Source organism: Eucyclogobius newberryi, unplaced genomic scaffold, assembly GCF_026437365.1.
Source record: "Eucyclogobius newberryi isolate DKJ021-1_F unplaced genomic scaffold, fEucNew1.0.hap1 SCAF_503, whole genome shotgun sequence".
Lineage (NCBI taxonomy): Eukaryota > Metazoa > Chordata > Actinopteri > Gobiiformes > Gobiidae > Eucyclogobius > Eucyclogobius newberryi.
This window is the reverse complement of record NW_027316172.1, coordinates 22,313-40,000: the sequence shown is the minus strand read 5'-3', so window position 1 is coordinate 40,000 and position 17,688 is coordinate 22,313.

Below are 17,688 nucleotides of genomic sequence, written 5' to 3'. Positions count from 1 at the left end.
GAGAGAGAGAGAGAGAGAGAGAGAGAGAGAGAGAGAGAGAGGATCATCATGACCTCATCGACAGCTGCAGCAACATAACTTGTCCTGATACTTTGAACGGTGAAATTACAGTTACAGTTACAGTTACAGATACAGATACAGTTACAGTTACAGTTACAGATACAGATACAGATACAGTTACAGTTACAGATACAGTTACAGTTACAGTTACAGTTACAGATACAGATACAGATACAGTTACAGTTACAGATACAGTTACAGTTACAGATACAGTTACAGATACAGTTACAGATACAGATACAGTTACAGTTACAGATACAGTTACAGATACAGTTACAGATACAGTTACAGATACAGATACAGATACAGTTACAGTTACAGTTACAGTTACAGATACAGATACAGATACAGTTACAGTTACAGATACAGTTACAGATACAGATACAGTTACAGATACAGTTACAGTTACAGTTACAGTTACAGATACAGATACAGATACAGATACAGTTACAGTTACAGATACAGTTACAGATACAGTTACAGTTACAGATACAGTTACAGTTACAGATACAGTTACAGATACAGTTACAGATACAGTTACAGTTACAGTTACAGTTACAGATACAGTTACAGTTACAGATACAGTTACAGTTACAGTTACAGTTACAGATACAGATACAGATACAGTTACAGTTACAGATACAGTTACAGATACAGTTACAGTTACAGATACAGTTACAGTTACAGATACAGTTACAGATACAGTTACAGATACAGTTACAGTTACAGTTACAGTTACAGATACAGATACAGTTACAGTTACAGATACAGTTACAGATACAGTTACAGATACAGTTACAGTTACAGTTACAGTTACAGATACAGATACAGATACAGTTACAGTTACAGATACAGTTACAGATACAGTTACAGATACAGTTACAGTTACAGTTACAGTTACAGTTACAGTTACAGATACAGTTACAGATACAGTTACAGATACAGATACAGTTACAGTTACAGTTACAGTTACAGTTACAGATACAGATACAGTTACAGTTACAGATACAGATACAGTTACAGTTACAGTTACAGATACAGATACAGTTACAGATACAGTTACAGATACAGATACAGTTACAGTTACAGTTACAGATACAGATACAGTTACAGATACAGTTACAGATACAGATACAGTTACAGTTACAGTTACAGATACAGATACAGATACAGTTACAGTTACAGATACAGTTACAGTTACAGTTACAGTTACAGATACAGATACAGATACAGTTACAGTTACAGATACAGTTACAGTTACAGATACAGTTACAGATACAGTTACAGATACAGATACAGTTACAGTTACAGATACAGTTACAGATACAGTTACAGATACAGTTACAGATACAGATACAGATACAGTTACAGTTACAGTTACAGTTACAGATACAGATACAGATACAGTTACAGTTACAGATACAGATACAGTTACAGATACAGTTACAGTTACAGTTACAGTTACAGATACAGATACAGATACAGATACAGTTACAGTTACAGATACAGTTACAGATACAGTTACAGTTACAGATACAGTTACAGTTACAGATACAGTTACAGATACAGTTACAGATACAGTTACAGTTACAGTTACAGTTACAGATACAGTTACAGTTACAGATACAGTTACAGTTACAGTTACAGTTACAGATACAGATACAGATACAGTTACAGTTACAGATACAGTTACAGATACAGTTACAGTTACAGATACAGTTACAGTTACAGATACAGTTACAGATACAGTTACAGATACAGTTACAGTTACAGTTACAGATACAGATACAGTTACAGTTACAGATACAGTTACAGATACAGTTACAGATACAGTTACAGTTACAGTTACAGTTACAGATACAGATACAGATACAGTTACAGTTACAGATACAGTTACAGATACAGTTACAGATACAGTTACAGTTACAGTTACAGTTACAGTTACAGATACAGATACAGATACAGTTACAGTTACAGATACAGTTACAGTTACAGTTACAGATACAGTTACAGATACAGTTACAGTTACAGATACAGTTACAGTTACAGTTACAGATACAGATACAGATACAGTTACAGTTACAGTTACAGATACAGTTACAGTTACAGATACAGTTACAGATACAGTTACAGATACAGATACAGATACAGTTACAGATACAGTTACAGATACAGTTACTGTTACAGATACAGTTACAGTTACAGTTACAGATACAGATACAGTTACAGATACAGTTACAGTTACAGTTACAGTTACAGATACAGATACAGATACAGTTACAGATACAGATACAGATACAGATACAGATACAGTTACAGTTACAGTTACAGATACAGATACAGTTACAGATACAGTTACAGTTACAGTTACAGTTACAGTTACAGATACAGATACAGATACAGTTACAGATACAGATACAGTTACAGATACAGATACAGATACAGATACAGATACAGTTACAGTTACAGATACAGTTACAGATACAGATACAGTTACAGTTACAGATACAGATACAGTTACAGATACAGATACAGTTACAGTTACAGATACAGTTACAGTTACAGTTACAGTTACAGATACAGTTACAGTTACAGATACAGATACAGATACAGTTACAGTTACAGTTACAGATACAGATACAGATACAGTTACAGATACAGTTACAGATACAGATACAGATACAGTTACAGTTACAGATACAGTTACAGATAAGTTACAGATACAGATACGGATACAGTTACAGTTACAGATACAGATACAGTTACAGTTACAGATACAGATACAGTTACAGTTACAGATACAGTTACAGTTACAGATACAGTTACAGATACAGTTACAGATACAGATACAGATACAGTTACAGATACAGTTACAGATACAGATACAGTTACAGTTACAGTTACAGTTACAGATACAGATACAGTTACAGTTACAGATACAGATACAGTTACAGTTACAGTTACAGATACAGATACAGTTACAGTTATAGATACAGTTACAGATACAGTTACAGTTACAGAAGTTACAGTTACAGTTACAGATACAGATACAGTTACAGTTACAGTTACAGTTACAGATACAGATACAGATACAGATACAGATACAGATACAGTTACAGATACAGTGACAGTTACAGATACAGTTACAGTTACAGTTACAGTTACAGATACAGTTACAGTTACAGATACAGATACAGATACAGTTACAGATACAGATACAGTTACAGATACAGTTACAGATACAGTTACAGTTACAGATACAGTTACAGATACAGTTACAGATACAGATACAGTTACAGTTACAGATACAGTTACAGTTACAGTTACAGATACAGTTACAGATACAGTTACAGATACAGTTACAGTTACAGATACAGATACAGTTACAGTTACAGATACAGTTACAGTTACAGTTACAGTTACAGATACAGTTACAGATACAGTTACAGATACAGATACAGATACAGTTACAGATACAGATAGTTACAGTTACAGATACAGATACAGATACAGTTACAGATATAGATAGTTACAGTTACAGATATAGATACAGTTACAGTTACAGTTACAGATACAGTTACAGATACAGTTACAGTTACAGATACAGATACAGTTACAGTTACAGTTACAGATACAGATACAGTTACAGTTACAGTTACAGATACAGTTACAGATACAGATACAGTTACAGATACAGTTACAGTTACAGTTACAGATACAGATACAGATACAGTTACAGATACAGTTACAGTTACAGATACAGATACAGTTACAGATACAGTTACAGATACAGTTACAGTTACAGTTACAGTTACAGATACAGTTACAGATACAGTTACAGATACAGTTACAGTTACAGATACAGATACAGTTACAGATACAGTTACAGTTACAGTTACAGTTACAGTTACAGATACAGATACAGTTACAGATACAGTTACAGTTACAGATACAGATACAGTTACAGTTACAGATACAGATACAGTTACAGATACAGATACAGTTACAGATACAGTTACAGTTACAGTTACAGATACAGTTACAGATACAGATACAGTTACAGATACAGATACAGATACAGTTACAGATACAGTTACAGATACAGATACAGATACAGATACAGTTACAGTTACAGTTATAGATACAGTTACAGATACAGTTACAGTTACAGAAGTTACAGATACAGATACAGATACAGATACAGATACAGTTACAGTTACAGTTATAGATACAGTTACAGATACAGTTACAGATACAGTTACAGATACAGATACAGATACAGATACAGTTACAGTTACAGTTACAGATACAGTTACAGATACAGATACAGTTACAGTTACAGATACAGTTACAGATACAGATACAGTTACAGATACAGTTACAGATACAGTTACAGTTACAGATACAGGAGGAGACACATGTGGACAGATGTCGGAGGACGTGTTGAGGAGACACATGTGGACAGATGTCGGAGGACGTGTTGAGGAGACACATGTGGACAGATGTCGGAGGACGTGTTGAGGAGACAAATGTGGACAGATGTCGAATCTTCCCGTCTCGTTACAGAAAGGAGAACTTAAAGGAGACATAAAACATACAAAATAAACGATCATTTACTGTTTTTATTTGAAATGGGTCTGATCTGAAGTCTAAACTTGTTAAAGTAAGTACAGAACTGTGGGCGGGGATAGGTGATAGGTGCAAACGTACATTTTCTAAGCCTCAAAAGCAGGACAATTCCGAATGACTTCTGTCGTTTCAGTTGAGCCTGAAACATCTGGAAACGCCGTTCAATTGATGACATTTCCTTTCTTCACAAATCAGCCTGTGATTGGTCCCCAGAGAACATGTGACCCACTCGCACTGTTGTTTATCAGAGTCAGGGCTGCGCAGCGGGACAAAAGTGTGTCCTGTGTTTGTACAGGAATGTTCTGACCAATGGGACTGTGAAGACTCCTCCCACTTTGTGTTTGAGTCAATACTGAAAGTGATTTTGCTTCATGTTCTCGGGTTTAGTCCTGGTTTGAGCCTCGTTTAGTCCTGATGCAGACTTGGTTCTGGGCCCTTTTAGTTCCGGTTTAGTCCTGGTTTAGTTGTGGATTTAGTGACAGTTAGACTCAATATTAGTGAAATGTGTGTGACATTGAACGAATCTGGAAATGAGTTTATTCTTGCGTCTGATGGTTTATTTTGCTCATTCTTGTGGTTTAAGCAGTTTCACGTGTACATTTGTGAACTCATTCCTTCTCCTGCTTCGGTGTTAAAACCACTGAAGAGAACCTTCTGTTCAGCGACTTTTACGAGAAATGAAATACACACAAAGTGCTTCCAAAAACCCAAATGTTGCTGTAAATATTAGCAAAAGGCAGAAGGTCATTGTTGATCATGAATGATGTCCTGCAGTGACATCATGAGCAGAGCAGCCACTGGAGCCAATGGAAAAAGTCGGTGTAATTCCTCATTTAACCACAAGGGATCTGCTGTAGATCATCATCTGGAAACTGTTTTAGAAAAACAATGACTCTCATCCAAGAGTCATTCTCAATCTGCAAACCTCTCCTTAAAGACCGTGAGGTGAAGATTCTAAGCAGAAGAGATGAAAAGAGGAGTAAAGGAGGTCATTTATGAACAGAAATGTTTAAGAACCTTAAACTCTGTCCCATCTTCAGGCAGTGTACAGCAGCATTCTGAAGCCCTGACGCTGATGAAGTGCTCATCAGTGATGAGGGAGGGAGTGTCAAACGAACAGGACAGGCTATTATCAGGAGGCTCCGCCCAGTGGGCAGGGCTTACTCAGAGTCGTATCTAAGTTCACAGACTAGATCCACAGATTGATAATGACTCTTGGATGAGAGTCAAAATGTCTTGTTTTCTAGAACTGTTCAGATGATACAACTGAAGCTTTTTCTCCAACATCAGTGACAGTGATTCATGACATGAGCATTATACACATTATATACATTATACACATTATACACATAATACACATTATACACATTATACTCATTATACACATCATACACATTAAACACATCATACACATCATACACATTATACACATTATACATATTATACACATTATACACATCATACACATCATACACATCATACACATCATACACATTATACTCATTATACACATCATACACATCATACACATCATACACATCATACACATTATACTCATTATACACATCATACACATCATACACATCATACACATCATACACATTATACACATTATACACATTATACACATTATACACATTATACACATCATACACATCATACTCATCATACACATCATACACATCATACTCATTATACACATTATACACATCATACACATCATACTCATTATACACATCATACACATTATACACATTATACACATTATACACATTATACACATTATACACATCATACACATCATACACATTATACTCATTATACACATTATACACATTATACACATTATACACATCATACTCATTATACACATCATACACATTATACACATCATACACATCATACTCATTATACACATTATACACATTATACACATCATACACATCATACACACATTACACACATTACACACATCATACACATTATACACATTATACACATCATACACATTATACACATTATACACATTATATACATTATACACATTATACACATCATACACATTATACACATCATACACATTATATACATTATACACAATATACTCATTATACACATTATATACATTATACTCATTATACACATTGTACACATTATACACATTATACACATTATACACATTAAACACATCATACACATGATACACATCATACAAAGCATACTCATTATACACATTATACACATCATACACATTATTCACATTATACACATTATACACATTATACACATCATACACATTATACACATTATTCACATTATACACATTATACACATCATACACATCATACACATCATACTCATTATACACATCATACACATTATACACATTATACACATCATACACATTATACTCATTATACACATTATACACATCATACACATTATACACATTATATACATTATACACATTATACACATCATACACATCATACACATCATACACATCATACACATTATACACATCATACACATTATATACATCATACACATTATACACATCATACACATCATACACATCATACACATCATACACATTATACACATCATACACATTATATACATTATACTCATTATACACATTATATACATTATACACATTATACACATTGTATACATTATACACATTATACACATCATACACATCATACACATCATACACATCATACACATCATACACATTATACACATCATACACATTATATACATTATACTCATTATACACATTATACACATCATACACATCATACACATCATACACATCATACTCATTATACACATTATACACATCATACACATCATACACATCATACTCATTATACACATTATACACATCATACACATCATACACATTATACACATCATACACATCATACACATCATACTCATTATACACATTATACACATCATACACATCATACTCATTATACACATCATACACATTGTACACATTATACACATTATACACATTATACACATCATACACATTATACACATTATACACATTATTCACATCATACTCATTATACACATCATACACATTGTACACATTATACACATTATACACATTATACACATCATACACATTATACACATTATACACATCATACACATTATACTCATTATACACATTATACACATTAAACACATCATACACATCATACACATCATACTCATTATACACATTATACACATTATACACATCATACACATCATACACACATTACACACATTACACACATCATACACATTATACACATTATACACATTATACACATCATACACATCATACACATCATACTCATTATACACATTATACACATTATACACATTATACACATTATACACATTATACACATTATTCACATTATACACATTATACACATTATACACATCATACACATCATACACATCATACACATCATACACATTATACACATTATACACATTATACACATTATACACATTATTCACATTATACACATTATACACATTATACACATCATACACATCATACTCATTATACACATTATACACATCATACACATTATACACATTATACACATCATACACATTATACTCATTATACACATTATACACATTAAACACATCATACACATCATACACATCATACTCATTATACACATTATACACATTATACACATCATACACATCATACACACATTACACACATTACACACATCATACACATCATACACATTATACACATTATACACATCATACACATCATACACATCATACTCATCATACTCATTATACACATTATACACATAATACACATCATACACATTATACACATTATACACATTATACACATTATACACATCATACACATCATACACATTGTACACATTATACACATTATACACATTATACACATCATACACATTATACACATTATACACATTATTCACATCATACTCATTATACACATTATACACATCATACACATTATACACATTATACACATCATACACATCATACACATCATACACATCATACTCATTATACACATTATACACATCATACACATCATACACATTGTACACATTATACACATTATACACATTATACACATCATACACATTATACACATTATACACATTATTCACATCATACTCATTATACACATTATACACATTAAACACATCATACACATCATACACACATTACACACATTACACACATCATACACATTATACACATTATACACATCATACACATCATACTCATTATACACATTATACACATTATACACATCATACACATCATACTCATTATACACATTATACACATCATACACATTATACACATTATACACATTATACACATTATACACATTATACACATTATACACATTATACTCATTATACACATTATACACATTAAACACATCATACACATCATACACACATTATACACATTATACACATCATACACATTATACACATTATACACATCATACACATCATACTCATTATACACATTATACACATTATACACATCATACACATCATACACACATTATACACATTATACACATCATACACATTATACACATTATACACATCATACACATCATACTCATTATACACATCATACACATTATACATATTATACACATCATACACATTATACACATTATATACATTATACACATTATACACATCATACACATCATACACATCATACACATTATACACATCATACACATTATATACATTATACACAATATACTCATTATACACATTATATACATTATACTCATTATACACATTATATACATTGTACACATTATACACATTGTATACATTATACACATTATACACATCATACACATCATACTCATCATACACATCATACACATCATACTCATTATACACATCATACACATTGTACACATTATATACATTGTACACATTAAACACATCATACACATTACACACATCATACACATCATACTCATTATACACATCATACACATTGTACACATCATACTCATCATACACATCATACACATTATTCACATTATACACATTATACACATTATACACATCATACACATTATACACATTATTCACATTATACACATTATACACATTATACACATCATACACATTATTCACATTATACACATTATACACATTATACACATCATACACATTATACACATTATTCACATTATACACATTAAACATTATACACATTATACACATTATACACATTATACACATTATACACATCATACACATCATACACATTATACTCATTATACACATTATACACATTATACACATTATACACATCATACACATCATACACACATTACACACATTACACACATTATACACATTATACACATCATACACACTTTACACACATTACACACATTACACACATTATACACATTAAACACATTATACACATCATACACATCATACACATCATACACATTATACACATTATACACATCATACACATCATACACATTATACACATTATACACATTATACACATTATACACATTATAAACAAGGAGAAGCAGTGGTAGATTTGGCTGTCGTGGTATTAGAAGTAGTAGTTAAGTATACGCCCTGCTCCACCTGTGCCCACTGTTATTGTGCCCCTGAGCAAGACAGCTCCAGGCAGCAAGTAAAGTGTGTGATCTGCTCCTTGTGACTCTTGTAGTAGTGAAGAGTAGAAGGACCTGGTCAGATCTGAGCTCATCTTCCATGTCTTTGTCCATTGTTGTTTTTTCTTCCTCTTGTCGTCAGGAGGCGTTCAGCTGCAAGAGGAGCCCACCATCACCAGGACCTCAAGTGGGAGGAGCCACCATCACCAGGACCTCAAGTGGGAGGAGCCACCATCACCAGGACCTCAAGTGGGAGGAGCCACCATCACCAGAACCTCAAGTAGGAGGAGCCACCATCACCAGGACCTCAAGTGGGAGGAGCCACCATCACCAGGACCTCAAGTGGGAGGAGCCACCATCACCAGGACCTCAAGTGGGAGGAGCCACCATCACCAGGACCTCAAGTGGGAGGAGCCACCATCACCAGGACCTCAAGTAGGAGGAGCCCACCATCACCAGGACCTCAAGTGGGAGGAGCCCACCATCACCAGGACCTCAAGTGGGAGGAGTCACCATCACCAGGACCTCAAGTGGGAGGAGCCACCATCACCAGGACCTCAAGTGGGAGGAGCCACCATCACCAGGACCTCAAGTGGGAGGAGCCACCATCACCAGGACCTCAAGTGGGAGGAGCCACCATCACCAGGACCTCAAGTGGGAGGAGCCACCATCACCAGGACCTCAAGTAGGAGGAGCCCACCATCACCAGGACCTCAAGTGGGAGGAGCCCCCATCACCAGGACCTCAAGTAGGAGGAGCTCACCATCACCAGGACCTCAAGTGGGAGGAGCCCACCATCACCAGGACCTCAAGTGGGAGGAGCCCACCATCACCAGGACCTCAAGTAGGAGGAGCCCACCATCACCAGGACCTCAAGTGGGAGGAGCCACCATCACCAGGACCTCAAGTGGGAGGAGCCCACCATCACCAGGACCTCAAGTGGGAGGAGCCCACCATCACCAGGACCTCAAGTGGGAGGAGCCCACCATCACCAGGACCTCAAGTGGGAGGAGCCACCATCACCAGGACCTAAAGTGGGAGGAGCCCACCATCACCAGGACCTCAAGTGGGAGGAGCCACCATCACCAGGACCTCAAGTAGGAGGAGCCCACCATCACCAGGACCTCAAGTGGGAGGAGCCACCATCACCAGGACCTCAAGTGGGAGGAGTCACCATCACCAGGACCTCAAGTAGGAGGAGCCACCATCACCAGGACCTCAAGTGGGAGGAGCCCACCATCACCAGGACCTCAAGTAGGAGGAGCCACCATCACCAGGACCTCAAGTGGGAGGAGCCACCATCACCAGGACCTCAAGTGGGAGGAGCCCACCATCACCAGGACCTCAAGTGGGAGGAGTCACCATCACCAGGACCTCAAGTGGGAGGAGCCACCATCACCAGGACCTCAAGTGGGAGGAGCCACCATCACCAGGACCTCAAGTGGGAGGAGCCCACCATCACCAGGACCTCAAGTGGGAGGAGCCCACCATCACCAGGACCTCAAGTAGGAGGAGCCCACCATCAGCTCCTCATCATGAAGCTCCAGCAGAGGATGAACTTCCTGCAGCAGCTGAGGAAAGACAAACTGATGATGGAGCAGTTCTACACGGCCATCATTGAGTCCTCACCTCCTCCATCACCTCCTCCATCACCTCCTTTATCACCTCCTCCATCATCTCCTCCATCACCTCCTCCATCACCTCCTCCATCATCTCCTCCATCACCTCCTCCATCACCTCCTCCATCATCTCCTCCATCACCTCCTCCATCACCTCCTCCATCACCTCCTCCATCATCTCCTCCATCACCTCCTCCATCACCTCCTTTATCACCTCCTCCATCATCTCCTCCATCACCTCCTCCATCATCTCCTCCATCACCTCCTCCATCACCTCCTCCATCACCGTGTGGTACGCTGGAGCCACAGCCAGGGACAAACAGAGACTACAGCGCCCTCTGTTGAGAAGGTGATCGGCTGCAGACTTCCATCTCTGCAGGAGGCCACTCCCCTCAGGCAGGAGGCCACTCCCCTCAGGCAGGAGGCCACTCCCCTCAGGCAGGAGGCCACTCCTCCTGCAGGCCACTCCCCTCAGGCAGGAGGCCACTCCCCTCAGGCAGGAGGTCACTCCCCTCAGGTAGGAGGTCACTCCCCTCAGGCAGGAGGTCACTCCCCTCAGGCAGGAGGTCACTCCCCTCAGGCAGGAGGTCACTCCCCTCAGGTAGGAGGTCACTCCCCTCAGGCAGGAGGTCACTCCCCTCAGGCGTCAACACAGTCACTTTAACCATAATTTAATCACTTTCTGCACTTTGCACTTTGCACTTTGTAAATTCAACTGTACATTTGTGTACATAGTGAGCCTATTTTTATTTTTATCCTATAGCAGGACTTATATATGTTGTTTTATCATAGTTCTTTGTTTTATGTTGCACTGAATCACCAGGACAAGTTCTTATGTTTGTGAATTCTGTTCATTGACAATGGAAATAAACCTTTTCTGATTCAAAGTCCAAAAGAGGCTGTGAAAGAGACAAAACCAGGATCTTATTTCTCTGTGTTTCTGCAGATGCTTTGGAACATGTGGAACATATGTTTATATAATATTATTTTATCGGTGTGATAAAGGCAGATCTGCCACGTGAAGAGCTCAAACTTCTCAAACGTCACAAACTCAAACGAAGACAAAATACTGCAATTGAAGCTTTTGGGACGTTTCATTTGTATCGTATCTATTCTCTGATATAGACCTCTGTGTGAGGAACAATGACACTGAAGATCTGTGTGAGGAACAATGACACTGAAGATCTGTGTGAGGAACAATGACACTGAAGATCTGTGTGAGGAACAATGACACACTGAAGATCTGTGTGAGGAACAATGACACTGATGATCTGTGTGAGGAACAATGACACTGAAGATCTGTGTGAGGAACAATGACACGCTGAAGATCTGTGTGAGGAACAATGACACGCTGAAGATCTGTGTGAGGAACAATGACACTGAAGATCTGTGTGAGGAACAATGACACTGAAGATCTGTGTGAGGAACAATGACACTGAAGATCTGTGTGAGGAACAATGACACTGAAGATCTGTGTGAGGAACAATGACACTGAAGATCTGTGTGAGGAACAATGACACTGAAGATCTGTGTGAGGAACAATGACACTGAAGATCTGTGTGAGGAACAATGACACACTGAAAATCTGTGTGAGGAACAATGACACTGAAGATCTGTGTGAGGAACAATGACACTGAAGATCTGTGTGAGGAACAATGACACACTGAAGATCTGTGTGAGGAACAATGACACTGAAGATCTGTGTGAGGAACAATGACACTGAAGATCTGTGTGAGGAACAATGACACTGAAGATCTGTGTGAGGAACAATGACACTGAAGATCTGTGTGAGGAACAATGACACTGAAGATCTGTGTGAGGAACAATGACACTGAAGATCTGTGTGGGGAACAATGACACTGAAGATCTGTGTGAGGAACAATGACACTGAAGATCTGTGTGAGGAACAATGACACTGAAGATCTGTGTGAGGAACAATGACACACTGAAAATCTGTGTGAGGAACAATGACACTGAAGATCTGTGTGAGGAACAATGACACACTGAAAATCTGTGTGAGGAACAATGACACTGAAGATCTGTGTGAGGAACAATGACACTGAAGATCTGTGTGAGGAACAATGACACACTGAAGATCTGTGTGAGGAACAATGACACTGAAGATCTGTGTGAGGAACAATGACACACTGAAGATCTGTGTGAGGAACAATGACACTGAAGATCTGTGTGAGGAACAATGACACTGAAGATCTGTGTGAGGAACAATGACAGGCGGCCAAGGATCCGCCCGTCCAGAAATGATCTCATCGTCTAAACCAAACAGATCCAAACATCACTTCACTGTTAAAAGACAGATGTTTATGTCACTGTTTTGTGAAGCTAAAGCTTCAGGTTAAAGTTCTGCTGATTTGATTTGTAAGTTTGAAGTTTTAAATTGGGATTAAGTTCAAAGTTCACTTGAAATCAATCCAATAGAATTAACACCAGAGGTAAGACTGACATATGAACGGCTAAACTACAGGAGTCACATTTCTAATGTGGGAGGATCAAATTTTCTCCACAACACATATGTTGTTTATTGAAAATCACCTACTGTAAAACTGAAATTGCAACTTTGGTTCAGTTGGTTACGGTTTTAGAAAGAAATATACAAACTTATGATCCACAGATGTTCAACCTCATGATTTCATTAAGTAAGAGTTGCACCACTTTCTGAAGCTGTCGTGGCTCTAAACTCTGACCCCGCGTTGGTTTCATGTGCTGGTATTTAGCATTAGTAATAAACATGAGCATTAGTAATAAACATGAGCATTAGTAATAAACATTAGCATTAGTAATAAACATTAGCATTAGTAATAAACATGAGCATTAGTAATAAACATGAGCATTAGTAATAAACATTAACATTAGTAATAAACATTAGCATTAGTAATAAACATGAGTATTAGTAATAAACATGAGCATTAGTAATAAACATTAACATTAGTAATAAACATTAGCATTAGTAATAAACATTAGCATTAGTAATAAACATGAGCATTAGTAATAAACATGAGCATTAGTAATAAACATTAGCATTAGTAATAAACATTAGCATTAGTAATAAACATGAGCATTAGTAATAAACATGAGCATTAGTAATAAACATTAACATTAGTAATAAACATTAGCATTAGTAATAAACATGAGTATTAGTAATAAACATTAGCATTAGTAAATATTAGCCTTAGTAATAAACATTAACATTAGTAATAAACATTAGCATTAGTAATAAACATGAGCATTAGTAATAAACATGAGCATTAGTAATAAACATGAGCATTAGTAATAAACATTAGCATTAGTAATAAACATTAGCATTAGTAATAAACATGAGCATTAGTAACAAACATGAGCATTAGTAATAAACATGAGCATTAGTAATAAACATTAACATTAGTAATAAACATTAGCATTAGTAATAAACATGAGCATTAGTAATAAACATGAGCATTAGTAATAAACATTAACATTAGTAATAAACATGAGCATTAGTAATAAACATGAGCATTAGTAATAAACATTAACATTAGTAATAAACATTAGCATAAGTAATAAACATGAGCATTAGTAATAAACATTAGCATTAGTAATAAACATGAGTATTAGTAATAAACATTAGCATTAGTAAATATTAGCCTTAGTAATAAACATTAACATTAGTAATAAATATTAGCATTAGTAATAAACATTAGCATTAGTAATAAACATTAACATTAGTAATAAACATTAGCATTAGTAATAAACATGAGCATTAGTAATAAACATTAACATTAGTAATAAACATTAGCTTTAGTAAACATTAGTAATAAACATGAGCATTAGTAATAAACATTAGCATTAGTAATACATTAGTAATAGACATTAGCATTAGTAAAAAACATTAGCCTTAGTAATAAACATTAGCATTAGTAATAAACATTAGCATTAGTAATAAACTGACAGGAGTTTTTTTGTTGACGTTTTTCGATCGAGTTGTGATATGAATCTTAAAGCCTGATGTGCACCTTTAATCAAAATAGACTCAAATGAAAGCATCGTTTTTGTCTGACTCTGAGCCACTTGCATCTCCACAAACCTGACTCGTGTCGCACGTCTTTCCACCTCCAGAAAGTGACAGCAGCGTCAAAGCACGAGGAGCAGCGTCAAAGCACGAGGAGCAGCGTCAAAGCACGAGGAGCAGCGTCAAAGCACGAGGAGCAGCGTCAAAGCACGAGGAGCAGCGTCAAAGCACGAGGAGCAGCGTCAAAGCACGAGGAGCAGCGTCAAAGCACGAGGAGCAGCGTCAACGCACGAGGAGCAGCGTCAAAGCACGAGGAGCAGCGTCAAAGCACGAGGAGCAGCGTCAAAGCACGAGGAGCAGCGTCAACGCACGAGGAGCAGCGTCAAAGCACGAGGAGCAGCGTCAAAGCACGAGGAGCAGCGTCAAAGCACGAGGAGCAGCGTCAACGCACGAGGAGCAGCGTCAACGCACGAGGAGCAGCGTCGAAGCACGAGGAGCAGCGTCAAAGCACGAGGAGCAGCGTCAACGCACGAGGAGCAGCGTCAAAGCACGAGGAGCAGCGTCAAAGCACAAGGAGCAGCGTCAAAGCACGAGGAGCAGCGTCAACGCACGAGGAGCAGCGTCAAAGCACGAGGAGCAGCGTCAAAGCACGAGGAGCAGCGTCAAAGCACGAGGAGCAGCGTCAAAGCACGAGGAGCAGCGTCAAAGCACGAGGAGCAGCGTCAAAGCACGAGGAGCAGCGTCAAAGCACGAGGAGCAGCGTCAACGCACGAGGAGCAGCGTCAAAGCACGAGGAGCAGCGTCAAAGCACGAGGAGCAGCGTCAAAGCACGAGGAGCAGCGTCAAAGCACGAGGAGCAGCGTCAACGCACGAGGAGCAGCGTCAAAGCACGAGGAGCAGCGTCGAAGCACGAGGAGCAGCGTCAAAGTACGAGGAGCAGCTCCTTAACGAGGAGCAGCTCCTTAACGAGGAGCAGCTCCTTAACGAGGAGCAGCTCCTTAACGAGGAGCAGCTCCTTAACGAGGAGCAGCTCCTTAACGAGGAGCAGCTCCTTAACCTGCTCCAACTGTTACATAAACATCGACAGACACAAAACCAGTTGGAGCTGGTGGAGATGGTTCGTCTGGTCGAGCGTTCACGTCGTGCGGAGGAGGAAGAGGCGACTTCTGTTACACACTAAAGTCACAGAAGCATTTTCTCTGAGTTTCTGTCTGTGTTTGTGTTGGAAACAGACGACCATAAAGACCTGTTCATCAATGGATCCTCTGTGAAGAAAAGCTCCAGAGACATAGAGTCACCGTGAAAATATGGCTCTAAACTTAGAGAAACATTGTGTAAATGACTGAGACGAATAAAAGAGTCTGTGTCAGTGATGAAGGGAGGGTTTATATATTTATCTTATTTATTTATTCATTTGTTTATGCATTTATTTTCATTGGCATTCATTTTATTTTATTTATTTTATTTATTTTATTTATTTTATTTATTTTATTTATTTTATTTATTTTATTTATTTTATTTATTTTATTTATTTTATTTATTTTATTTATTTTATTTATTTTATTTATTTTATCTATCTTATTTATTTTATTTACTTTATTTGTATTTTATTTATTTTATTTATTTTATTTATTTTATTTATTTTATTTATTTTATTTATATTATTT